The 26644-nt window shown below is 43.2% G+C and overlaps 1 long non-coding RNA gene across 1 annotated transcript; it reads right to left on the bottom strand.

Moving 5' to 3' along the window:
* Nucleotides 1-1082: 1082 nt before the first annotated feature.
* Nucleotides 1083-23572, bottom strand: LOC109281440 (uncharacterized). Its single transcript, XR_009462121.1, has 5 exons — nt 22775-23572; nt 19791-20079; nt 19178-19532; nt 14901-15014; nt 1083-5343 (listed from the first exon to the last, which is right to left on the bottom strand). It is a non-coding gene; the product is annotated as an uncharacterized LOC109281440 (long non-coding RNA).
* Nucleotides 23573-26644: the final 3072 nt, after the last annotated feature.

The raw sequence follows: 26644 nt of genomic DNA, 5'->3' as shown, positions 1-26644 counted from the left end.
TTAATTGATTTCTAAAGAGCTTGGGTCTCACACACAAAGTTTCTCATGGCCCTGGAAGCAAACAGGCTGTCTAACACAACAAGGCCAACAAAGCTGGGACCTGAGGGAGTATGTGCCATACTGCCCATAACACAACATAAGTGGTACCAGCTAACAAGGCCTCAGAGCAGGGGCATCTGAGTCCTGGTTTTGGGCGAAACAGACCAAATTAGGAGAAGGCCTGGAAAGCTATGTGGACTGTGACAACAGCATGGAGTGACCAACCAGAGATAGACATTGATCAAGAGACATCAGGAGGGAAAGAGACTATAAAAGAAGAGACTGGAAAATAACAAAGGGTCCCTCCCTTTGTCTCATCCTTTCCTTTGTCTCATCCCTCCCTCCCTCCCCTATCCCCAACCCCCAGGAAGGGTCCCTGAGGCCACTATGGGGGGCGCACACCCAGCCCATCTCATACACTTCCTGGAGGTGGGTATGGGCCTCAGCATCCCACCTCCAGACTGCTGACATTTGACACCTAGGGGAGAGCCTCAGTGTGGAGACTGCATCCTGGCCAGATGTATTTTGATTCTGGTGACAGCCCTAAGATTTGGTAGATATATAGAATTGTTTGATTGCTTGTACTTTTTTTTTTCCTGTTATGAGTGTGTGCCATTAAATTGACCTATTATTGAATGGAAAAGCCATGGTCGGTCAGAACCAGAGGCCTTGTTCCCCCTGGAATAAGGCCTGTGTCCTAAATCCAGAGCCAACAACAATAACATTTCATTCTCAGACTCACATGCTTTTCAGTACAATTTCCTTTAACCGTTTTTCAGTAACCACATCCCTTCATCTCTGCCTCTTCATTGGGCACAGTGCTCTTTATAGGTAGTGTTTCACATAGCATATATTTGGAGCATGTGGAAGAGAACTCTCAAAAGAGATCTGAATATAAAGTAAAATTATTATTTATATGCAAGGTTTTCCTCAATGTAATATACTAGCTTCCAGAAGACATGGGGGTGAATCATGGCATCCTTAAAGTCAGTGAAAGTTTTGCTGAGGTTTCAGTATCTAAAATAATTTATTTAACTCATCACTCCAAGGCTTAAAATTTTATTTTGGCCTGTTGAAATGTATTGAGAAAAATATATTTTGGAAATTTCTAATATATTCCATATGATATACATGTCAAAATATAAAGATCTATTGAAGAGTTGCTTCCCCATGCAGTAGTCACTGTTAAAAATGTTGCATTATTTTGCCACCATACAAGATACAGTTGCACTGTATTCTAAACAAAAACACACCACCAATCATAAATGTAAAATCACAATTTTAAAAATTGAAACTATGTTTTAGCTTTAACTGCAGAAAGATATAAAACCAATTGTACAGCACATCAATGATAAACTAAATTGCATCCCAAAGCAATTTTAACCTCTTTGTTATAGGCATTTGATAAAGATGGTAACAATGGAAATACTACCATGTCTTAAGTCATGTGTTCAATGGAAGCACTACTATGTTTATGCTGACATAATCAAACTGGAGCAAATTACTCTGCTTTAGTGATGATTATTCATCTCAAGTGGCTATAAACTCTATTTATGCCAAACAAAGGAATAACTGTTCTAAATAACAACAACTAAATTAACTTGGGTGTTTCAATTAGAATGGCAAGGACCTTGACCTCTTTATTTTACAATAATGCAAATAACATTTTTGCTTAAATCCTTTATAGTAATGCTTTTAATATGCTAGCATTTGCATAGCACTGTACAAATTCAAGTTGCTGTGCAAACATTAACGGTTTTTTTCCTCAGAATATAACCAGCAGGTAAATTAATAATAATATCCCATTTTATATTTGGGAGCACTGCCAGTGGGTAAAGAGCTTGCTTTGACACACACAGTGAGTCAGTTACAGAATTGAGATTAGATATTACATCAATGGGACCTAACAAAGATTAAATTAATCACCTCTATTAAATTATGTACTTATGTACCTTTACTTTAGTGAGGTGAACACGATTTGCCCTTTATTTTCACATTAACAAACTGTAAAATATTTTATTAAAATGTATGATAAAAGTGCCAAAGTAAATGCTTTACAAGTATATTAAACAATGTTGAAATGTCTACGTAAATTTTAAGTCAATATTTTTTTATTTTTCGTAAAGATCTATGCTGTGTATCAAATGTACCATGGAAGTCTCCTAAATAACCCTATATTCGGTTATGCATATTAAAGTTTGACAATGTGAAATGCATTAGAGAAGGGCCACACTGGCCCTAAGCAGAGGCCAGGTAAATGCAGACCTCTTTCTCATGTCACTCTTTAGGATCAGAAATATAACAGCTACCCAAATGGAGATAAAAGCCATTTCATCAGGCTGGTTACAATGCTTCTACAGCACAGGTCACAGTATGACTATAAAGGATTGCACTGCAGGATCAAGGAGTAATATTAATATTTTCCAGGTGGGCCAAAGTCCTCATTAAGCAACATTTTCTAAAGTTAAAACATTTACTTCAAGCAATTTTAAATACCCATAGAGCTAAATAAAGTAAACCTTAACTTGAAAAATCACAGCTAAAGCTAATATACACTCTGCAACAGTCGGTGCACCAGCTGTGGATCAAAATGTGCTGAAAAGTAGAACATTTTGTTTCTTTTCATTTATCAAACATTCAACTACAAATTCATGGTAATCTGTTTAGGAAGAGCTAGAATCTATTAAAATGATTCATTACATAATTTTGCTAGTCTAAATCACAGTTCTCTATGGTTTTTAATTCAATAAGAGAAATTATATCAAATTCTCAGGAATCTTTTTTATGTATAATACTTTCAAATACAAAACAACTTTACTCATCAGATGTCATTAAGGTTCCTTTTAGTGTCTTGCTTTTTGTTGTTGTTGTCAGCAGGCTGTTGACAGAAGGATGACATTCTTCAGTAAATCGGAAACTCATCAATGAGTCCATAGTCCACCAAGGACTCTGATGAGATCTGCACATTCACCTGCAGGTGTGGCAAACAGTTCTGGGTGGAAGAAGTAGATCCTGGTTATGTTAGGTCACAGCTGTCTTTACATATCTCTCTCATGTATCCACCTCCATAATGAGGTGAGTTTTCGTAAAATGATCAATGCTACATCATGGCACCACTGCAGACAATTCAGTTCTTGAGTGTCCAGGTATTGATGTTAATGTCACATTTCTTCAGATTGGTCTTTAAGGTGTCCTTAAATCTCTTCTTTTGCCCACTTCTACAGTGCTGACCACCAGTGAATTGAGAGTATAGGATATGTTTTGGGAGCGGGTTGTCAGGCATCCTTATGACATCCTGTCCAATGGAGCTGGTGCCACAAACATGACTTCCATGCTTGTGGTGTTTGCTTGAGCCAGAACACTGACATTCATTCTTCTGTCCTCCCAACTGATATAAAGGATTTTCCAAAGACACTGCTTATGCCATGGTCATGTTCCAGAGCTATCAGGTGTTTCTGATATGTCGTCCAAGTTTCACCTCCATGCAACAGGGCACAAATTGTGGCAAGAGGCTTGGTGTTTCTGCCACTTTAAGAAGCAGGCAGGCTAGTGTTGGGGCAGCCTGCAGGTGTGGCCAGGGTTGATTATGGAGTTATCTGACCCTGCCGGAAGGCTGGGCTAAGGTAGGAGATAAGCCCAGACCTGAGTGGAGCCAGCAGTAACAGGTTGGAGCCTGCTGAGAAAGCATTGATTGCTTCAGTAGGATGGCTAAAGCTCCAGAAGGTCAACATGGAGGGTAATACCTAAAGCAGTCTGGAGGTTTGGGGAGGAACAAAGGGGAGGGGGAGGTTCCTAGGGACACAGGGAAGGGTCCAGAGCCCAGATTAAGGGGCTGAGAGTGTGGGACCAGTGAGGGTCCAGGAACCTATTGAGGGGAATGTGGAACCAGATAGGGTCCAGGAGCCCCCAGAGGAAGGGCCAAGTGAAGAGAACATCAATGAGGATGCCATCTGCAAGACATGGGGCATGGTATAGGGTAAGAAGAGAGCTATGCAACTAGTCCATAAGGCAGTAACTATGGGTGCCTGGTGGTCATTTGAGATACCAATTTGGGAAGCCCTGTTGATTGAATCAAAGGGCTTAGTTTGTTCAGTGAAGACCCTGTGAAGATCTCTGTGTTGCTTGTGACATTTCTTCTGCAGCTGTCTAGCAACAAAGATCATATCTACTGTACCTCTGAGTGGTCCAAACCACCTTGGGACTTGGGTGAAATCTTCTCAGTGAGGAAACTGAGTCTATTGTGGAGAATGCAGACAAGGATCTTCCCAGCTCTGGATAGGAGCGCAATACCTTAATTGCTTTAGTCTGATCTATCTTGAATAGGATAATGATTCTGGCATCACTGTAAATCTGTTCATGTTTCCAGACTTTCATAATAATAATGTATATTTTGTGAGAGCTTTTTTCCACCTTGCTTATAAATTTCAGCTCGTATTCCATCAAGATCACATGCTTTGTTGTTCTTCATCTGCTTAATGGCTTTCAAGGCCTCTTTATAAGTTGATGGATCTTCAAAGTAGTCCTTAATGGGATGTTGCAGAATGACTTTGATGATTTTGTCTTGCAATATTGGTTGCACTGAGGAAAGTATAAACATCATGGTTGTCAGAAAACTTTCAAATCACTTTTGCTTTGTCCTCCCACCACGTTTTCTTTCATTTTCAAATTTTCTTCTGGATCTCAGCTTTAATATGATAACAAATGTCTATCTCCTGTTTGGATCTGATGTCATTTTGCCAAGCTTTGAAGGCTCTTTTTCTGTCAGTGAATGCTTGAATTCCTCTATCATTCTCATCAAACCATTCCTGATGTTTCTTTGTGGAGAAGCCTAGAGATTTTTCACATACCTAATGGATGACTTTCTTGAGGCTGTTCCAGTGATAAATGGTGTCAGGATCATCATGGAGATCAGAGTTTTTCATTGAGGCACTCTTGGAGATGATCACTTTTAGCAGGATATTTGAAGTACTTGATATCAGGCCTCTTCCTTAGTTGCTTTGTTTGCTTATATTATTTTGGGGCAATATGGATGGATATGATGGAATGCACCATCCATCATTCCTCTCCATAGCTTGGAGACCCTTCCCACTCTAGCACTGACATCATTGAGAAGAGTTATCTTATCTTCCTTGGGGACTTGGTCAGATTTACAATAGAATTTTCTTTTGTTTTGTCACCTGCATCAAAGGTTAGACATACACACTGATGACTGTATCATGTTGCCTGTTGGTCTTTTGAAGATGAAGAGCCCTGATGCTCATTGAAGCCAACTGGACATTCAGTATCTGAGTACCAATCTTGGTCCTGATAAAAAAAACAAACAATACCATGGATGCATCTGTCCTTTTCAGCTTTTCCTTTTAAAAAAGGTATAATTACCACCATGCTCTGTGAGCTGCCCTTCATCTGCACTCCTGATCTCATTAAGTGCAGCAATGTCAATATTAAGTCATTCAAAGTCTCTGGCCATGAGTGCTAACTTTGCTCTGCTTGTTCCCCATTAGGGTTTCCATCAAGGTGAGAACATTCCAGGTTGAAACTTCATTACTTGATTTGGACCACAGATAAAGTGATCACAATGGTTTTCAATCAAATGAAATGAGACAGACTATGGTTTAGGACACTTTTTTTAGCTCCCTACACATATGGGGTGAGCAAAGAGGATTCTAAATAGGCCTGCACTGTCATGATTGATCTGCTGAACTTCACACTTGTCTCCGTTCTAAGTACAAAATGATTATCACACAATCATCGTTTCCATGCAAGTTCATGACTCAGAGCTTCTAGAAATTACAAGCACCTGCCCTCATTGCCACTTGACCATCACTGTAGGACTTGTTATTGAAGAAATATCCCTCCACGTGTCTTCTTTTAACGTGGAAGTGCCATTGTGCATGAGCACCCAAACACCATAGTTCACAGGAAGGAAAACTTAAACCAATGACAAGGAAAACTTAGGGTTTTCAATTCTACTGCAACCTTCATCCACCTTTGCAGTCATTCTGAAGTATTCTTTCTTCATCCACCTGCTCTACCACTGAGGACTTATTTGTATTTTTGGATTAATCTGGAAACCTTGCTCCCAATGTTGCCACCATGGGTGACTGCACCAGGAGTACACAATTCCAGACAGCAAGCCTCAGGATCATTGGTAGTACACAAGCCATGTCAAGACTGTGATCCCTGGAAGTTAAAGACTATTTTCAGAGCAAAATAATAAATCCATATAACTGCAGACAAATTCAGATCATGATTATGACTGTTATTTTTCTAGTGTGTTTTTTATGTTTAACAAAAAATCTTGATATGATTGTGGGCAGATTGTAATATCTGTCAACATTAATATCTGTACATTTCATAGGGAAGAACCTATACACTTCTGTCTTGATCTATAGATTGGCATTTCAGTAATTCCCCAATTAAGGTCATTGGTTGGTATACATCTGCCTCTATCGAAGTCTGTGAGCATTCTCCCATTGAATTCTATGGAACCAGGATTTGTTCTACTCAAGTCCATGACAATTTATCCATAAGACAGGTGTATGAGCATGTGCTTGTGTGGCAACTTGTTGTGCTCCAGCCAGGGAGCCACATATGCCAGCCCCTGTGCTCAGTTTTTTTGTAGTGCTACATGCTGGTGCTATCTTTGAGGTGGATTTCTCACTAAGTCCTCATTCCAGGATATATCTAAATCTTTCCAATTCTTTCTGCATATTATATCAGACATATAATCTTTCCTTTTCATCCATGTGAGTAAAATATGAGAAAGAGGCAACTTCCTTTTCCCTGGCCATGATAAATGCACTACTATATGTCTGGGATGCTGCAAATTTCATTCTAGCCAATCCATTTAAACAGGTCACTTTTTTTTTACATCCCTCCATTGTTTCTTCCATCTCTATTATGTGAAATGAACTCGTCTTCACCTTGAAAGCTGTCAACTGCACATGTCTGCCTACCTATCATCACTCATTCAGCTCTGAGAGCTTGGTTCCTGCCTCCATTTTGCCCAGCTTGCTAATCTCCATTGCTCACTTGCTAGATTTTCCAACAAACACCTTTGCGCTTCCTTTCATGCTGCTCCACAGGCTTGCAAGAAACTATTTGTAAGTGTCCAGAGAGTTACATTACCTTTTTTCCAGATCCTTCCTTAACACTATCTCTTGCTATGAAGCCTACAAAAACGTTGACAAAATGAGCATGCCACCATGCTCACAAATACTGGCTTATGATTTTTATCCTGTTCTTACCCATTTTCATAAGACAAAAACCAACAGATGGATGCTTAGATTAAGAACCCTTTGGGACCACAGCTGCCTGTTTGTTCTGTTTGAATAATATCTTGTAGAATGGATCCTGGTCTGTGAGCTCCTAAACACTTTAACAACCACTCCACTCCCACTACTCACGTAATGGAGTTAAGATATAGATGTTTTCTAAAGTTTAGAGATTGTCAATTGGGGCAGTTTTGATTCTGTCCTATTTGTACCAAACATGTGCTTCTGATTTGTGTGAAGCACATGATTGGAGCTGTGGGTACTAAAACATAGGCCACACATGTAGAAAAGAAATATACTTCATTCAGGTCAATGTAAAGCACAGTCCACCTGATGAAATGTGTTTGCTTTCTTTATCAAGAACTGCTTCACTTTTTTTTCCCCGAGGGAAGTGTTTTATATGGTTACAATATCTTTTATTTTCCTTTTCCTCCCAAGCTGAGACTCCAGACAGCTAGAGGTGTTTAAAGGAAAAGAAATGCATATTTTTTCAACAATACATAGAATTTATATTCTTATATTAGTTTATATTCTTACTAAGCAGCTAGAGCTGAAATTTGAGTTCCACTGCAGTGCCCCTACTAATTGCCTTGAATAATTCAAATTTTTACCACTCTCAAGGGCACAACTGGAGCCAGACTGTTGTAAGCCACATTTGTTACTGTAGAACCAACAGAATAAGTACAGTTTATGCTGCAGAGCATGCTGAGCTTAAGTTACACAGTTTTTTTGTTTCAAATTCAAATAAGTGAAAGAATTACTGTGGGTTGGCTTGTCAAGGGATGCTACCAGTAAGCACAAAACAACCCAGATTTTACTTTCAAAGCAGCAGGAATATTTCAAAATCACAGTGTAACATAAAGATTGTGTTTTACTAAACAAAATTAGATAAAGCCTTAACTGCAGGATCACTCTTTTTGGCTCAAGAGACAAATTCTAAAGCTGCTGATGACTTGAAATAGGTCCTGATGAGAAGGAAGGAAGGAAATTAGATTTTTTTTTAACTTACAAAACTGTCTTGCCTATGTAATAACATTGAGCATGACTGTCACTCTGAAGACGTATTAGCTCATTTAGGTAATTAGTGTGAGCAGCATGTTTCCCTACTTATTCCATTCAATTATAGGGTGCTCACTTTGTCATTACTGGAGTATCTTAATGTGACTTGTAATTAGTGTAATTACAATCCAATGTTAATTATATCTGCCACTTAGACATAATTTTATATAGTAATGGTCTCTAGTCTCAATAACCTTATTATGTTGTTTATTCAAACAGGAATTTAGTCTTCTTTCATGCGTCAAATATGGAGATTACAAAAAGTACTGCTTGTCATTTTTGTAGTTATGACTGGGAATCATTGCTGTAGCAAAATCATATTTGGGACAATCAATGAATGTGAAAACTGAATTACAGCAGACACTGATTGTTAGAGACATGCTGAACTAACAAAAATAATTTGCACAATAGGCAAACATTAAGAACTGGGTAGAGGTCAATGTCTGTAAGCAAACAAGAGGAACAGGAGACTGACAGAAGGTGCAGAAGTTACTGCCTGGTTTATCCATCTGTATCTTTTTTACTGGCCGCATCTACATGAGACGCTGACTGCGCAGTAGCTCAATACTACCGTACAGTAACATCATGTGGCACAAAGTGTAATGCGATGCTACTGAGCGGTAGTAACGAGCTATTGCACAGTCAGAGTCGCTAAGAAGCTGTGTGGGGATGCTACTGCGCAGTAATAACAGTTCCTGTGCAGTCATTTAGTACTTGTGTATGCAAGTACTAAATGACTGAACAGTAACAACTGCACAGTCAGTGTCTCATGTAGACATGTCCACTGTTACTTCTTTTACTCCCAATAAAGTGAAATACTGAAATTGGACTTAAATTGTAATCAGGGAATAAAATCTTATCAAGGGGAGATGACACTTAACCCCGGAGCTCATCTTTCTGGTAGGTCACTGGGCTTTTTTCCATTGCTTCATTCCTGTCACAAACCACAGATGACAACTACTTATTTCGGGCACAGAAGAACATTCCACAGTAGGGAAGAAGATCATCTGTGCAGAAGACAGGAGCCTGGTCCAAAACTGGAATGGACTCCTTAATAAATTAAAGACTATTGCAAATGTCTCTACCTTCTGCACTTCTTCAAAGAGCAAAGTGCATATGTTTGCAATAATCTGCTATTATTGCAGTCTTCTCTAATGTAAACATATACAAGCATGCATATTTGTTTTAAAACACACCAAGAAGTCCAGTGAGGAAAAAAAAAGAAAATACTCTGCTAAAATAAGGCAGTTGATTACCACATACTTTCCCATACTGGAGTTGATGGTAATCATCAACTTAGATGGATAAACAAATACTTGGTGTTAGCAGCTAGGATGAAGTATCAAAATCTTAAATCCTCAGTTAGGCCATATTTTTCATCTGGCTCCCTGTTGCCTGTAAGCTTTTCTTTTGACTCCCTATATATGTATCATCCTTCCCAAAACAGTTCTTTGCTTTGTTACCTAATACAGTACCTCTTCCTAGATATACACCTTCAATATTAAGATGTATATGAGTCTAGCCAGGAAGTCATTTTTGTTCCTACACTAATACAACAGTTATTTCTTCAGTGCAACACCTGGAAGTTAATCACTCCTTAAGCTCTGGCAGAATATTTATTGTAGCAAATTCTGACAGAACCCCAAACATTCCTAAATTAACAGTTTTCTCTTCTTTACTTGACAGTATCACTTCAAAGGACTTTTTGGTATGCTCTCTCAGCTATTACCTATTAAAATGAATGAATCAGGTTTATAGATAGTTTGAAAGCTGATCTGTGAAGAGAGATATTGGGCTGCTGACATATTTCATGTTAATTACAAGGTGACCTAAGGGTTGCAAGTTTCTAAAATGTCTAAAGTTGCCAATGATGAATTCAGAGTATGATTGTGTAATAAGCTAAGACCACATGAGTTATTTTTAACAAAACTGCTCCTACATCTGTGGATGGAAACATTATGATCAGATTTAACGGTATCATAAATATCAGCAATTCTCTAATACTCATTTCTTTTAGAATACATCTGATGTAGTCCAAATGTTCCTTGTTTCACTTTACATTAAGTCATAACATTTCTAAATATACTATATAGTGACTAAATGGGTTTAGTGTACTCTTACTGCCCTATAAATAATAATATAATTCTTGCCTAAGCAGAGATTCCTTGCTTACTGTTGGTTAAATCATTCTCATGTTAGTAATGCCAAGTAAATAGATGGCCAGCCTTTTTTTTCTTACTTTATATATAAATTCCATTTACTAATAGCAGGTAGTACATTTCTAGCAGATTATTGCAATTCTCAGGTGGTTAAAGTCACTCAGCCATCAGCCCTTCAACTCATAACACCAGTTGAGGAGTGTTGCAATCACCTAGAAATGCACTGCCTGTAGTGTTTTATTGCTTAATAAATACAACCAGCAGGGGCATCTTTGGAATGTGTATTCAAACCAGTCCTAGTCATTAAATATTAATTAGCAGCTATTCTAACTTTTTTGTTTTATTTTTTTTATAACTACTTAGTCTTTGTGCTGAAGAAGAAAGAACGCGAGCTTTGCCCTGTAAGAAAGAATTGTTTTACACAACTTGCTCAATGGTTTGCCTTATTAAAACAGGGCAAAGCTAAACCTGATATTATTTGTCTAACTTTTGGTCTTTTTATAAGGAAGCACCATCACATGAGCTACATCCTCAGGGTCAGTTAAGTTTAGAAGTAGACTTGATATGGGAGACTCAAGATATTTTAGACCAGGTTCTGCAATTTTTACATATACACTCTTAGTTCTGGGATTGAGAGGGAGTCAGCTCAGACTCCTGCTCTAAGTTACCCCAACCTGAGGGTTCACATAGGGCAGGGGTTTTCAATCTTTTTGGATCAGTGTACTCCTGGCAGCTGGATGCAGAGCATGGGGGGGTGGAATGAGGATGCTGAGTGGGGAGGGGGGATAGGGTGGTGCACGGCCGGACACAAGAGTGAAGACAGCCACCACATACAAGCTTCCCCTGCTCCCCATGTCCAGCTGGGTGGGTGGCACCTGCATGGCAGCGCAGGACGTTGCATGACACTGCTCTGTCCCTGCCCTGCGTACCCACAGTTGACAACCCCTGACCTAGAAGTACAGTTAATTCCTGCTCAGGTGTACTGCGTAAGTGAGGAAGGGAAAGGTGAAAGGTGAACAGAGAACAGCCACCTAAAACTGTTGCTACTCAAAAGGAATCTTCCACTGGACCTTTAGGAAATAGCCCTTCAGTAGCCACTTTGAAGGATTCCTGTAATTCACTGAAATGAAGATGAAAGTGAAACCAGTGCAAACTTTGATGCAAATAGGGCTGCCTATTTTTGTTGTGGTTTAGGCCTTCATCCCTATGTTCTATTCCCTCGTCCAGTCAACATCAGTAGCTAGCTAAAGCCTTGGCTCCAGTCTTCAAATAATTTTGGAACTGGTTCAAGCAATTGCAGAAGCTAGGAATGTAGAACCAGAAAATATCTCCCAAGCTATTGAATCAATTGCCCCAAGTTTCAGGTAAACATTTGCCCAAAAATATCTACAGGAATGACTACTGTGGCCTTTCTTGTACATTGTAGCTTGAAAACACACAACATGGCTTCATCTGTCCAGGGTCTGTAAGAGACTCCCCCGAGAGGTGGTGCAAGCACTTACTCTGGACTTTTCCAAAAAGCATTTGGATGATTATCTTGCTGGGATCATTTGACCCCTGCAGACTTCCTGCCTAAGGCAGGGGGGCTGGACTCGATGATCTCATGAGGTCCCTTACAGCCCCTCATGTCTATAAATCTATGAACCATCTAGATAGTTTTATCCCATGGGAGACTGCAGGTAGTAAAGACCAGAATGATGCAAAAGTCAGAGATAAGAACACAAGAACTACCAGACCGGGTCAGAACAATGGTTCATATAGCCCAGTATCTTGTCTCCAACAGTGGTACAGGTGGATGAGTTAGAGGGAAATCACTGAATTGGGTATATCTAGAGTGATCTATCCCCTTTTCATTACCATCTACCACTACTGGTTTAGAGATGCAAGAAGAAACATCACCAACCATTCTGTTCAACACTATTAACGGATCCATTATCCATGAATTTTTGTAGTCTTTTTTTGAACCTGGCTATGCTATCTGTCTCTACCACCACCTGTGGCAATGAGTTCCACAGGTTAACTACATATTGCAGAAAAAAGGTACTTCTCTTGTTAGTTTTAGGCCCATCTCCTACTCACTTCAGTAGGTGCCTCCTAGTTCTAGTATTCTGGGACTTGGTGAATAACAGTTCTTTATTCACTTGTGTAACAGGGCTGAGCCCTGTTACTATGGGTGCAGGGAAGCCTGAACAGCCCCACTCCCTAGGAACACTTCCCCACTCCCACCCCAGACATGGAAGGACTCACTGAAGGTCCAGGGATGCAGCAAGGCGACCAGCAAGGGAGCTAGCCCAAGTGTCGTGAAAGAGGAAGAGCCAGCCGCATGGACCAGCAGAAGGGGAGAATAAAAGATACTGAAAGCAAGGCTGCCAAAGGCAAGGCTTCTCTTTTGTTTGTTTGTTTGCACAAGCCCTGCCTCCCTTCAAAGCCTCTGAAAGATAAGACCAGAAAATGAAGCCTGGGAAAAGCCTAGCAAGGTGGAGGTAGGAACCCAGCAAGGAGCTAAGTGGCAGTTTATTTGTTTAACTTTGTTTATTTTGAATGTCTTACAAGCCCTGGGTGGCCACATCAGGTTATCTACTACCTCTGCTGCAGCAGAGGCAAGGGCCCTGAACAGGGTCCTTAGCCAAAGCCAGTAGCAAAAGTAAAAGTGGTCAGGTTTCTTGGTGAGATCTTGGTCAGTAACAACAAACCAAATACACCTGGCTGATCTGCCCAAAAGTTACCCATAGTAGTGTATAAATTGGTCCAAACTCTTCATAATTTTATAGACCTCTATCATATCCCCCTCAGCCTTCTCTTTTTCAGACTGAGGCAAGTCTAGAACTCAGGCTAGTGTCAGGGATTAAGGACAATAAAAAGTCCTTCTTTAGGTATGTTGGGAGCAAAAAGAGGGTGCTGGGTAGCATAGGACCCATACAGGATGGGCAGGGGGGCTTAAGTGATGGATAGCAGGGACAAGGTTGAGCTCTTCAATGAGTTTTTTGCCTCTGTCTACTTAAATGGGAATCTAGACGAACCCTCAACATACAACATGGACACCAACAAAGGGAACATCAGCCCACCAATGGTCAGTGCCGACATGGTAAAAAGATACTTGGAGGGACTGGACGTATTCAAATCACCAGGGTTGGAGGGACTTCACCCACAGGTAATGAAGGAATTATCAGGGGTGATAGCTGATCCACTGGCAAGGATATATGAGTGCTCATGGTGCTCAGGTCAGGTTGTGGAGGATTGGAAGAGGGCTAATGTCATCCCAATCTTTAAGAAGGGGAGGAAGGAGAACCCAGGGAACTATAGACCAGTCAGCCTTATCTCTATCCTGGGGAAAATCCTAGAAACAAATATCAAGGAGCACATCTGTGGGAGCCTTCTGGCTAATGTGATGTGGAGGGGTAACCAACATGGGTTTTTAGCAGGCAGGTCCTGCCTGACTAACCTAGTTTCCTTTTACAACAAGGCCACCAAATGTTTAGATGCAGGAGTAGAGATGGATGTTATCTATCTGGATTTCAAGGAGGCCTTTAACAAGGTATCCCATACCATCCTTATAAATAAACTGAGGGGATTTGCCTTGGATGATTACATGGTAGAATGGGTAGCAAATTGGCTTAAGGGACACACTCAGAGGGTGGTAGTGGATGGGTTGGTGTCAACCTGGAAAGATGTGGGCAGTGGAGTCCCTCAGGGCCCAGAGGCAATGATACTACAATGATACTGCAGTGGTGCCTGAGAGATGAAAAAAATGATCATTAAAGCACCTCCTAGCACACAGTTGCAGCTCTAGTCTGAAAAGAAGAGGCACATAAAAGAAAACCAGAGCTGTCAGTAGGAGAGTATGAGCCAACCTGGTCAACAATCTGCACTCTGGAGTGCTGAATACTTTTGCTCCTCTGGCAGCTCACAATAACCATAATGTCAAGTCAGAACAAGTGATAAATTAGGTCAATTACTGTACTGTAGACATGCAAGTCACACTAGTGCTTTGTAAATATACTGCTATTTTAATTATGGCTATAGATATGTACATTTGTTTTTCTTTGTCATTTAAACATTACAGTGTAGTTAATACTGTTATCTGTTTTCCAGTTAAGTGCAATTTAATTTTCTTTCTTAAGAGAGTTGGATATTTTTCAAAATGAAACATATATATCTCTTTCACTAATATTTTTTTTCTTTTTTTTAATTCCATGCTTTCTTGGTCTCAACCCTCGGACATGAAATCTTTTCCTTGCTGTATATATGCTTTTAGTAACTACTGTTATTCTATTAACATTTTTAAAAGTTAATTAACATTTTATTTGTCATTATTTCACTCATATTTGCTAGTTTTGATCATTCTTAATGTGACCAGCAAAGTTACCTGAGCACCTTAATGGCAGAAGAACTGACACAAGAAAGCCAAGAACTCAGGCAGGACTTGTACATCCAGTGTTTTAGCTGATATAGTCCCAAAATCAAAATCTGAAGGAACTTCCTGTAAAAAAAAAAAAAAAAAAAATCTATAAAAAAGTCTATATCTTACATGTAACAGAAGAGAGTTTTGTAAAGCTGCAAGAATGAGAGAAAATATTGTAATCAAAGCCCTGGTGGAACTAGTCCAACCCCACATTTATATGCACGTGCATTTGGAATCTAAGCAACTTCCCTTGGCATCCATTCTCTAATGTAATTCATGGCAGCATGAGGAGATGGTTTGTAAATTTAAATTTCTTCTACCATTTAATGTTTATTATTAACTGAGTTGACATAGTCCAGCAAGATTTTTTCACCTCATGGAAATTGTTACAATCATCTCAGCCTGTATCTTTCTATACTAATCAGTTTTCAAAGAATGGTACTGATGGGAAAAGTTGCAGGAATGAAAAGTATTTCAGTACACATTAAGTTCTGATATATTGCAGTTTCTTCTACTGGCTATTATAAATTATACACTAACTAGGAAGATATTTGCAACAAGAAATCTAAACAACAAGGTGAATTTGATTTGCATTGTTAAGGAAAAGTTTTATTTTTTCTTTTTATTTATTTATTTTACAAGTGGTGCAAGAAATATATGCACATTAAGAAACAAATCAACCAGCAATATTTCAGTATGTGTTTGTAGGTGCTTTTGGTACACTGAACAAACATACTGTGCTTTTAACTGGATTACTAACACTAGATTTTTTCCATTTATAGTGTTCTATGCTTATGAAATAATTTGGAAAAAGAAGATCTTTTTAAATCTCATTTGTCAATTCAAATCCTATTTAATATTATACAGCTCTTGGTAGGATTGGGAAATGAGTAAACATTATTAGTTTCCTTGTAAATTTGACAGGAACACAGGTTTTCTCTTCCAAAAATCGGTCTGATATGCCGCTTTTTCCTTTCCTTTGTGTCACTAGTAGAGCTGTTACAGTAGTGAAAAATCTAGATGCAAATATTTATTCAAAAAAGTTGGCATCAGCTGATCCAGATTCACAATCATCTATATTTACTTAGTTCAAACACTGGAACTTTTATTAGCACAAATGCTTATAAAAAGGAATTGGTTGAGTTTAAATGGTCAAATACACTTCCAAAGGAAATTCTGATTTCATAACTAATCCCGCCAAATGCTAAGAGAAAGCCAAAATCAGCATTATCTCCTGAAGTGCAATCCTCTTGTTCTGAGTGAGGAACTACAACCTTTGGAGCAGCACAAGTACAGAGAGTCTCTGGGGGTTACAAGCAAAGGTGACTGCCAACTATGTCAGCATTGCTTGTGTGTGTCCAGCTAGGTATCAGCAGGCCCTACCTTCTCTCCACTATTTACTAGAAAGTAGACAGCCCTGTATTTTTACTTTGGGGGGATATTTTTCTCTGTCCTCTCAACCTGGGTTTTACTTTTCACTTCAGAATTAAAGGAAGCCCAAAGCCTCAAAACATAACTACTGAATTTCAACAGGTTTCACTATGATACTGAAAAAAAATCCTGGCTTTCACAGCCATTCAGTGCAAAATCATTGACTAGGCACATCATGGCTCATTAAGTTTGCTAAGGAACAAATACTTTTCAATGACTCCAGTCTGTATAATAAACTTTAAGACCCTGGCAATTTCAGCACTGACATTTTTGCACTAAAGAAGTAGGCATTCAAAAACATAAATTACATTAATATCTTTAGCTCCTTCTGATACCAAAACGGGACACTGTAGCAGGACCAGACCCTGGCCCCAAGTTCCACTGTCCTGGACCTCTGCTTCTGGATCCCAGCCCTTGCCTCGCACTCTGGGCCCCTGACCCCAGTCCTCAGGGTCATTTACCCAGACCAGGCCACCCTCACTGTCTCTGCCCTCGGCCCTCTGGTTCCAGACCCTAGACTGAGCTGACTAATGCCGAGTGCCCTACCAGGCACCACCAGTGTCCTCCTCGTCTCCTCCACAGCCACAATCCTGTCCTCCAGGTCTAAACAAACATTTGCATAAGCATAACAAATATCAGCAGATGGCTTCTACAAAATCCTTCCCCACTCTGGGTCAATACCCTACCCAAGCTATACTTTCATAGATTCATAGATGTTAGGGTCGGAAGGGACCTCAATAGATCATCGAGTCCGACCCCCTGCATAAGCAGGAAAGAGTGCTGGGTCTAGATGACCCCAGCTAGATGCCTATCTAACTTCCTTTTCAAGACCCCCAGGGTAGGGGAGAGCACCACCTCCCTTGGGAGCCCATTCCAGATTTTGGCCACTCTAACTGTGAAGAAGTTCCTCCTAACATCCAGTCTAAATCTGCTCTCTGCTAGCTTATAGCCCTTATTACTTGTAACTCCCAGGGGCGCCTTGGTGAGTAAAACGTCACCAATTCCCTTCTGTAACCCCATGATGAACTTATAGGCAGCCACAAGTTCGCCTCTCAACCTCCTTTTGCAGAGGCTGAAGAGATCCAGGTGCCCTAGTCTCGCCTCATAGGCATGATCTACCTGCTACGAACCTGTGCTGATTTCCCCTCAGCATAATTTTTCCTGCCGGACTCTCGCAAATATGAGCCTTGATAATTTTTTCAAAGACTTTGCCAAGGATGGAGGTGAGACTGACTGGCCTATAGTTGCCCGGGTCCTCCTTCCTCCCCTTCTTGAAAATGGGGACCACATTGGCCCTTTTCCAGTTCTCTGGGACCTGGCCCGTGCGCCATGAGTGTTCAAATATTCCTACCAGTGGCTCTGCAATGACGTCAGCCAGTGCCTTCAGTACCCTCGGATGGAGCTGATCCGGGCCTGCCAACTTAAATGCATCCAGTTTCTCCAAGTGCCTCTGTACCATCTCAGGGTCTACGCTTGGTAGTCTGGCGCCTTGCTGCTGCCTCTCTACTATCCCAGTAAGAGCCTTGTCCTGCCCCTCACTTAGGAACACTGAGGCAAATAACCCATCGAGGAGTTCAGCCTTGTCCCCCCTGTCCATCACCAATTTCTTATGCCCATTTAGTAGGGGTCCTATTCCACCCTGGGCCTTCCTTTTACTCCCTATATATCTAAAAAACATTTTTTTGTTATCCTTAACTTGGGATGCCATCCTCAGCTCCATGGTAGCTTTGGCCTGTCTAACTGCCTCCCTACAAGTGCGAGCAGAGGAGGTATATTCCTCTTTAGTAATCACTCCCCGTTTCCACTTTTTATATGCCCCCCTTTTTGCCCGTAGGCTGCTCTGGATTTCTCTGGTCAGCCAAGGAAGCCTCTTGGCCCCTTTGCCCCTTTTTCCCCACATCAGGATCGTCTCCCTCTGTGCCCGAATGATCATTCCTTAAGGCACAGCCACCCTTCCTGGACTCCTATCTCTTCAAAACTCTTACTCTGCAGTGTGTCCTTGACTAAACGCCTGAGTTCATTGAAATCAGCTTTCCTAAAGTCTAGCACTTTCACCCTACTAGTTACCTTACCCACTAGATGTCTTAAGATGAATTCTATTATTTGGTGATCACTGTCCACGAGGTGACCACCGATCTGTAGGTCCCCTACCATGTCATCCCCCATTGCCAACACCAGGTCCAGCAAGGCACTCCCCCTAGTGGGACCATGTACCTCCTGCGTCAGGTGGAGGTCCTGTACACAGGATAGGAACCTACGTGAACGGTGGGACTTTGCTGTCTGCGTCTCCCAGCAGATGTCTGGGTAGTTTAGGTCCCCCACGACTACCGCCTCCCTAGTTTTTATGGTCTCTGAGACCTGCCTCAGGAGTCCCAAATCTAGTTCTTCCCCTGGTGTGGGGGTCTGTAGCAGACCCCCACCACCAAATCCCTTTCTCCTTGAGCTCCATGTAACCTAACCCACAATCCTTCTACTTTCTCCTCCTCTGATTCCATTTTGATAAAGGTCGATGTATATCGCTCATTGACATAGAGCACAACCCCTCCCCCTCTCTTCCCCACCCTGTCCTTTCTGTACAGCTTATAACCCTCAATGTGTACCGCCCAGTCATGGGAAGAATCCCACCAGGTTTCTGTTAGCCCCACTAAGTCATAGGTGTTTTCTGCAAGCAGGAGTGCTAGTTCATCCTGCTTGCTCCCCATGCTCCTAGCATTAGTGTATAGGCACTTGAGCCCTGTGACTGGTGCCTTTGTTGCCCCCCGGCTCTGATGCCCAAAGGGCCCCTTATTGATTACCTGCTTATTGCTTACCTGTGCTGTACTGCTGGCCGCCCCATGGATTGCAGGTTCCCGATGTTCTCCTTCTTCAGGCTGGACTGTCCTTGTGAGTGCCACATGGTTTGGTGGTCCATGGCTTCCCCCGCCCTCATCTTCCCCTCCCCCTGATGAGCCTAGTTTAAATCCAGCTGGAGGAGATCTGCCAACCTAGAAGAGAACACATGCTTACCTTTGGGGGACAGGTGAAGCCCATCCCAACTGAGCGTGTCTCTCGTCGTGATGTGCGGGTCATTGTCAAGGAAGCCGAAGCCTGCCTTGAGACACCATTGCCAAAGCCACCAGTTGGTCTCTCTAATGTAGTTCTCGTGTCATCTGCCATGTCCACTCACTGGTAGGACAGAAGAGAATACCACCTGTGCACCTATTTCCCTCAGTACGCCGCCCAGAGCATGGTAGTCCATCATCACATGATCGGGGCTTCTCCTGGCCGCATCATGAGTACCCACATGGACTAGGACCATGAGGTAGTAATCGGTGGGCTGAATCATGGCCTGGATCATTCCCGTCACATCCCGAATCTTTGCTCTGGGCAGGCAGTAGACCTTTCGTGTTGAGGGGTCCTGGTGACAAATGGGTCCTTCCGTACCTCTCAGGATGGGGTCGCCTATGACGATCACTCGACGCCACCTCCTCTGGGTCTGCTTGGTTCCCTTGATCTGTTTGGAGTGTGGAGAATGTGGCATTGCTTCCTGCCCAGAGGTTTCCTCCTCTCCTTCCATCTCCTGCAGCGTCGCCAGGGCCTCATACCTGTTCTCCAGTTGGACTGGAGGAACTGGTACTGGTATGCTACGAGCAGCCCTGGTCCTGGATGTGACCGTCTGCCACTCTGCTGTGGAGGGCACCTCCTGGGGTGCTTCTTCCTTGGGTGCCTGGTCCTGTAGGGAAAGGAAATAACTGTCAATTTCATCCTCCGCCTCCCTGATCCCCCTCAGCCTGCTAACCTCCTACCAGAGCTCCCTCACCTGCGCCTCCAGAGCCCTAAGACGGGCACCTGCCGGACAGGTGTGGGGGGCCCCCAATCTCTGCCCCCCCGGCCCTGCTGGGGATCCCCCACAGGCCAGGAGGCAAGGGGACACCAGCCCTCCCATGGGCTCAGTCTGGGTGGAGGCCTCAGACCAGCCCCAGGTAGGCATGGCCCCCTGGTCAGAGGCCCTAGCAGCACTCCGCATCGACACCATTGTAGAAGCTGCTGTTTGTTAGTTCTGTGTGGTGTCTATGCCCTAACCTTGCAGGAGTCTCCCTCCTCCTGGCCCTTCCTGCCTGCCCGCTAGCGCAAACGTCTGTGCAAATGCCGGCGTGCTCTTACACAGCGCCCCTGTTTGCGCGCTCTGTTCACGCCTCGCAGCTCAGGAGTGTGGCTCCCTACCAGCTCAGCTATAAGGGACCAGGGGGGCTTCCCCTCCGGATCCAGCTCAGCTGGGCCGGGTCCCTCCACCCCACTTACCTTCAGGGATCAGCTGTTGCTGCCCCCGCTGCTGATTCCTCTGCTGCTGCTGCTTCCGCCTCCGCCTAGGGTCAGTAAGTTAGTAAGGGGGCACACGTATGTGCAAGACACACGTGTGCCTGGATCCTCTCCTCCCCGCTGCTGTCTCAGTCCTAGGCCCACTGTCACAGGTATCTTGGGTAACCAAGGGACTCCTTCCTGCCATCAGTTTCCTTAGGGGCGCCTCTCCCTACAGCATGCAGGGTTTGGCTGCCCCCTCTGGCTCAGGTCCTGGGCTTATATGCCTTGTAGCCCCACCCTTTCCTGTCATGTGGCTCCCCAGCCATGCTTGGCAGTTTCCCCTTTATAGTTAAGGGCCACCCTGTGCTCCTGCTGCTGGTGCCCCACCTCCCGCACACAAGCAGCCAGCTTAGCCTGCTGCCTTTTTAAAGTAACAGGAACCCTCTGGCTCTCTATTACAGACACCTAAGTGCCATTAATGCTTTTGAAAATCTTACCATAATAGCCAATCTCAGTTATATAAGTAGACGGGGAATGTACATGATTTATAAAAATTAAAAGTGTCTGCCATGCATACTGAGTGGTCAGTTCTCACAGATATTTTAGCTTTTAAAAACATTCCTATATTTCAAAATCCCATAGAGATCTTAAGAATGAACAGCATGGAAATTTTACTTCACCGTTTAAAATAAATTTCGGCAATAATGTATCTGAGAGCCAACCCACGCAAAATGTATTTTAACATGTAGTACTTAACAGTGGTTTAGCACCTCCCAAACCTGGCCCAAGAAAAACTTCTGGAATCTCTATCCGTTTGGCTACCTGTGCCTTTCTTGATTTGTCAGCCAGCCTTTTATATTCTTTAGCTGACAGAATATTATGTATAGTGGTCTCAAGTGACTGCAGCATAAATTCCACTGAATCAGTGAGAGAAATACCTCAAGTACCAAGATCCAGAATGTGCATAAAGTCTAGGCCATCTTAAATGTGCCACTTACTGCCTGGTTTGTGTTTGTGATTGGGGAGGGGATGCGTGCATGAGCATAAATGGTGTTTTTTTATTATCCAGATATTTTCTCCATAGACTTGATGAAATCCCAAGAGTTTCACTCCATCTTCCTTAACTCCAGAGGCAACTTACTTGACTCTCATAGCTGAAGAGGAGTTGAATACTCTGAACCCCAAATAGCCAGAGGCTTACACAGGGGTAGCCTACCTGCAGCACACATGCCAGAAGTGTTGTAGGCTGCTTCTATATATGGTACACAGGAGAGGGGACAGACAGCACAGCTGAAGCTACAGCAGGAAGCAGAAAACAAAGCAGCAGATCTGGCAGAAGAAAGAGATCAGAGCGGTACTTGGGGAGAATGCAGGTGTGGTACACCTGCCACTGGTGCTTACAGCAGTGGTGTCATGGTCAGAGTGCCAGGAATGTTTCTCAAACCCTGCATAGTTGTGCTGGTAGCAAAAAAATCCAAGCCTCTTTCCACACAGGCCGCTCACTTGAACTGAGCACTTAAAAGAAAATTTGGGCCTTTTTCCAGTATTCTGCTTAAGATGAAGGGAAAAATGTGACTGTAACTAAAACTTTTTTCTCCTTTGACACCAACAATTGAATACTTAGGCTCTGACTAGCAGCCTGTACAATACAAAAAGCACTTCTTAAGTAATGACAATTCCAACTTTCCAGCTGAGACTATAACAAGTTAGCTGCCTTCGTTCTGTTGAGCATTTCTAGAAACATGTTTCACATTCTGTATGGGGGATCAGATTTAAAAATTGCCAGTCCAAACTTGTGCAAGATTCTGCCCCCCACAGTTTTCTAAATAGCCTTTTACTTTTTTCTGATTTGACATGGGCCACTACTGATGTCACAAAGAACAACATTTTCATTGATAAACTGGAAAGCTTTTTCAACCTTTCTTGTTCTGGGGAATCCAAGAAAAGAACTGAAGCACCTCTAATTGATCCAAAGTCTCCACTCTCCTCAGTACTGAAAATAAATGAATTCTTTGAGTGAATAACAGCCCATGGACCTGGTACATGCCACCTAGAAATGAGAAGCACAAGCAGCAATAGAGGAGAAAGAAAACCAATACCATAGGTATCAAAAAAGTTACACTCACCATAATTTTATCTGCAGCTCTCATAATCTGATAAAATCTACCAGTAATATAACTAACAAATCAGTCTTCCTCTTCTGGCACCAAAAAGGACTTTTCACACTCCAAACACTCTTCCATAACTGCTTGTTAATTGTAGACTGATGCTTAGCATTCCCAAGGTAATAAACTTCAATACCAAGTATTATGAATTAACTATGTTTGTTAAGTTTTATGTTTGCATCCTAATAAAATAGGCCAAGAACATGGAAGTCTCTTCCTGCAAAAAATGTCACCTTTTTGAAGATATTTTTATCCCAAGTTGGAATGAAAAAAAAATGCAAATTGTTTTCACATGAAGGGATTTCTGGGAAAAAAATTAATTCAGGAGACTCAAAATAGAACTTTTTCACTTCCTAATGCCTCCTTGGAAACATCTTGTCATTTTTGTGTAGAAAATGCTAGGTTAGTGGAAGAAACCATCTTCAATGGGAAAATAATTCTGATGGAAAAATTCCAACTAAAAGCCCGGTCACACATTCACTTGCCACAAATCAATGGAATGTTGTGATGTTTTGAAGTTAATAAGTGTCAATGTGGTGGCACACATTCACTTGCAAAAGTTGTAAATCATTGGAAAGTAGTGACCTATTAAAGTTAGTAGGTCTTAGGAGATAACTCTGTCCTGAAAGGGAACAACTACACCAACTCTGCAATGGTACTTAACACATGTAAACTGCTTGAATGTGTGTCTCCTTTCCTTTTAACTGTACTTAGTGGGTGCATCCAGATGAGCAAGCATGTGCCTGTTGCAGCATCTCAAAGCAATCTGAGATGCCACAAGAGGCACACTGGGAACAAAAAAATGTTCCCCACACTACATATTTGTGCCACAGACTCTAAATCTGATACCAGGAAATCCCAGTATAAAAAAACCCATGCAGACAAAAAGTGGTGCAGGCCACACTCCTGGAGCATGTCCTGAAGAAACTGGAGGCTGGGTCCACCGTAGAAATGCTCTAGCACCCGCCAGAGCATATCTATGGCTGCCGTGTGTCACTGCTCCTCCAGCATGCTGCCTCAGTGTGCTAGGGAAAATAGGAGTGGGGCAAGGATGCAGCTGTGGATAGGACCCAGGCTCTGTCCCCAGTAAGTAGGGACCTGGGGGTGGAGGGGCTGTGGGGTTTGTGGGTGGGTGTGGGGGGGGATGTGGGAGGTGTGGGGTGTGCAGGTGGGTGTATGGGTGTGGTGTTTGTGGCTGCCACATACCTACCCCTCCACACAGGCTGCCAAATGCCTGCCCCCCCCCCCACTTACCCTCTGCAGCACACAGCCCCCAGCACTGGTAGTAACACCCAGTGGGACCAATGGGGCCATGGCTTACTGCAGACACAGCCCCGTAGCAATGCAGCACTATGGGGCCCATACACACTAAGAGGGCAGGCTGGGCTAGGCCAGGGCAGGCCAGCTCCCTCCAACATGTGCAAACTCTGGGTCACATGGCACTGCTCCACCACAGGGTGATGCCTGCAGTGGGCCATGGCCCTGATGGCCCAGGTGGCTGCTGATGCCAGTGCCAGGGCCTGTGCATTGCAGGCAGTGGATAGCGGGGTGGGTGGATGGTGCCTCTCCTCTCAAGCCCCCTCACAAACCCCACACCCACAAACCCCTCCACAAACCCCATATACCTACCCACACCCCCCACACCCAACCAACCACCTACTTACCCACCCACCCACCCACAAACCCCTCACCCCCATCCCCACACACCCCAAACCCCACATTCCCCTAGACCCACCCCCACACACACCCACACCCCTCCTGAAAACCCCACATCCCCCCCCACCACCATATCTTACATACGGCATACCCAACTGGTAGACAGGCTGGGACCTAGTGGTGGGAGCTGTGACTGCATGGGCAGCTGTCCCCATATCCTCGTTAGTGAAGGGGTCAGGGGAAGCTCTTATTTTTCCATGATAAGAAAACCAAAACCGAACACCAAAGCATATAGCTTTTTGGTATTTATTTTATGATGATAGAGGCACTGGTAGGCTTCCAAATGGCTTTAAAATTGTAAATAGATCAATAAAATATTTCCCAACTGATTTCTCTCTCTCTCATGGTATTTCATTTTAATCATAGAAGAACACAGACTTTGGTGTATTTTAAAGGGTGAATTTGGGATTTTTTATCAGGGAATTTGCAATTTTAAATGAAGAACACCAGGATTCCTGCTGCTGAGGCAACTGGCGGTACCCAGGCAGAGGATCCTGCTCAGTGCTGGCACCGGGGGCCCAACTGGAGGGTAAATGTAGTGGCTGACCTCCTGGCCATTTGGGTCCAGGAGGACATGCTTTGACAGTTCAAAGCGGGCCACCACAATAAGCATATCTTCCAGGCAATCGCTGCCCAAATGGTAGGGTGGGGGCACAAATGGCAGCAGTCCCACATAAAGGCTAACTCTGCAGCCACCGCCCACCCACTGGCAGCTGGCTTAGAGGTGCAGACAGCTCTGCTGCAGTGCTCAGGCCACAGCCGAGGCATCTGTGTGGTCCAGGTCTGGCAAGCATACAGAAATGGGGCTTCAGGTCCAATGGGACAAATGCTATCACAGGTGGCAGCAGGTCACAGCCAGGCAGCAGCCCCTGCTGTCAGATTACTGCAGTGGGTATAGGGTGCAGGGGCCACTCTAGGTCAGGGCTTCTGCAGCAGTCCAGCTGATACAGGGACTAGTCTCCCCAGATACCAACTGGCTGGGCCTCAGAAACTCCTGAGAGCAAGTAGCCCTGAGTTGGTCACCAGTGCAGTTTTTTATATTGCCAGAGCCAGCACAGGTGCTGGCCCCAGCCTTCAGCTACTCCTGGCTGTAGATCTGAGAGGAACTGGGCAGTCAGCTTGCCCCAAGTGGCACAATTTGCCCCAAAGTTTATGTTCAGGCACGTGTGCTGATGTACAAATCTTTGGCACAAATTTGCGCCACTGCTATTTGAGCTGCTGCAAGTGCATATGCCTTCATGTGTGGATGCACCCACTGGGTGAATCCACACATGGAATAAATACAGAGCAATAAACTCCAGTGCAGTTCATGCCAGAGTCAGCAGTTCTTGGGTGCAGTGTTCACAGATGCACCTGGGATGGCAGCTGTTAGAACCAGGCAGGCCAGGCGCAGGCTGGCAGCAAGCTTGGGGGAGGTTGTGGGGGTCAGTCCCAGGCTCTGGGTTATGGCATCAGGCAGTGGAGGGGCTGGCTGTGGCATAAGGATGCTACAGTGCAGGGCTAACCATCAAGCAGCCCCTCCACTGTAGCACCCCCATGCCCCTGCCAGCCCCAGTCACCATCTACATGTGCTGAAGCAGTGTAAATTACTCCACCGTAGATTAGTACTTATCTCAAACTGTACTATCCTACAGCATAGCTAATTAGTTTACTCCGTCCTAAGACAGGCACATGTGTAGGTGGTGCTGCTTTACTGTGGAGCTAATTAGTCATCTCCACAGTAAAGTGCACATCTAGATGTACCCAGTAAGTGTTAAGTTGACCATGAATGTGTGACAGCACCCCAACTCTAAGTGGGGTGCTTCTGGATCTACACAGATCCTGTACCCATATATATGCAATTAAAGAATCATGTCCATAATGATTAACAATATCACTATGTATAGACTTGTCTGGTATTGACTATTATGGCTGTGGTACGATTTTTTGGAGGGAAAATATAGCTTCTGTTTGCTTAGAACTGTTTTAAAATTAGTTAAATTTAGAACATTATACTAAAAAGACTTACTAACAAGAATATAGTGTTTACTAATAAGTTTATTGGGAAGTATACAGAAAACCCATGGACCACCACATGTATATTCACAAAGCACCCCTGACATGCCAAGAAAGCCA

Source organism: Alligator mississippiensis, chromosome 4, assembly GCF_030867095.1.
Source record: "Alligator mississippiensis isolate rAllMis1 chromosome 4, rAllMis1, whole genome shotgun sequence".
NCBI lineage: Eukaryota > Metazoa > Chordata > Crocodylia > Alligatoridae > Alligator > Alligator mississippiensis.
Note: the sequence above shows the minus strand (reverse complement) of the source record. Positions and strands in the feature narration are given on the sequence as shown.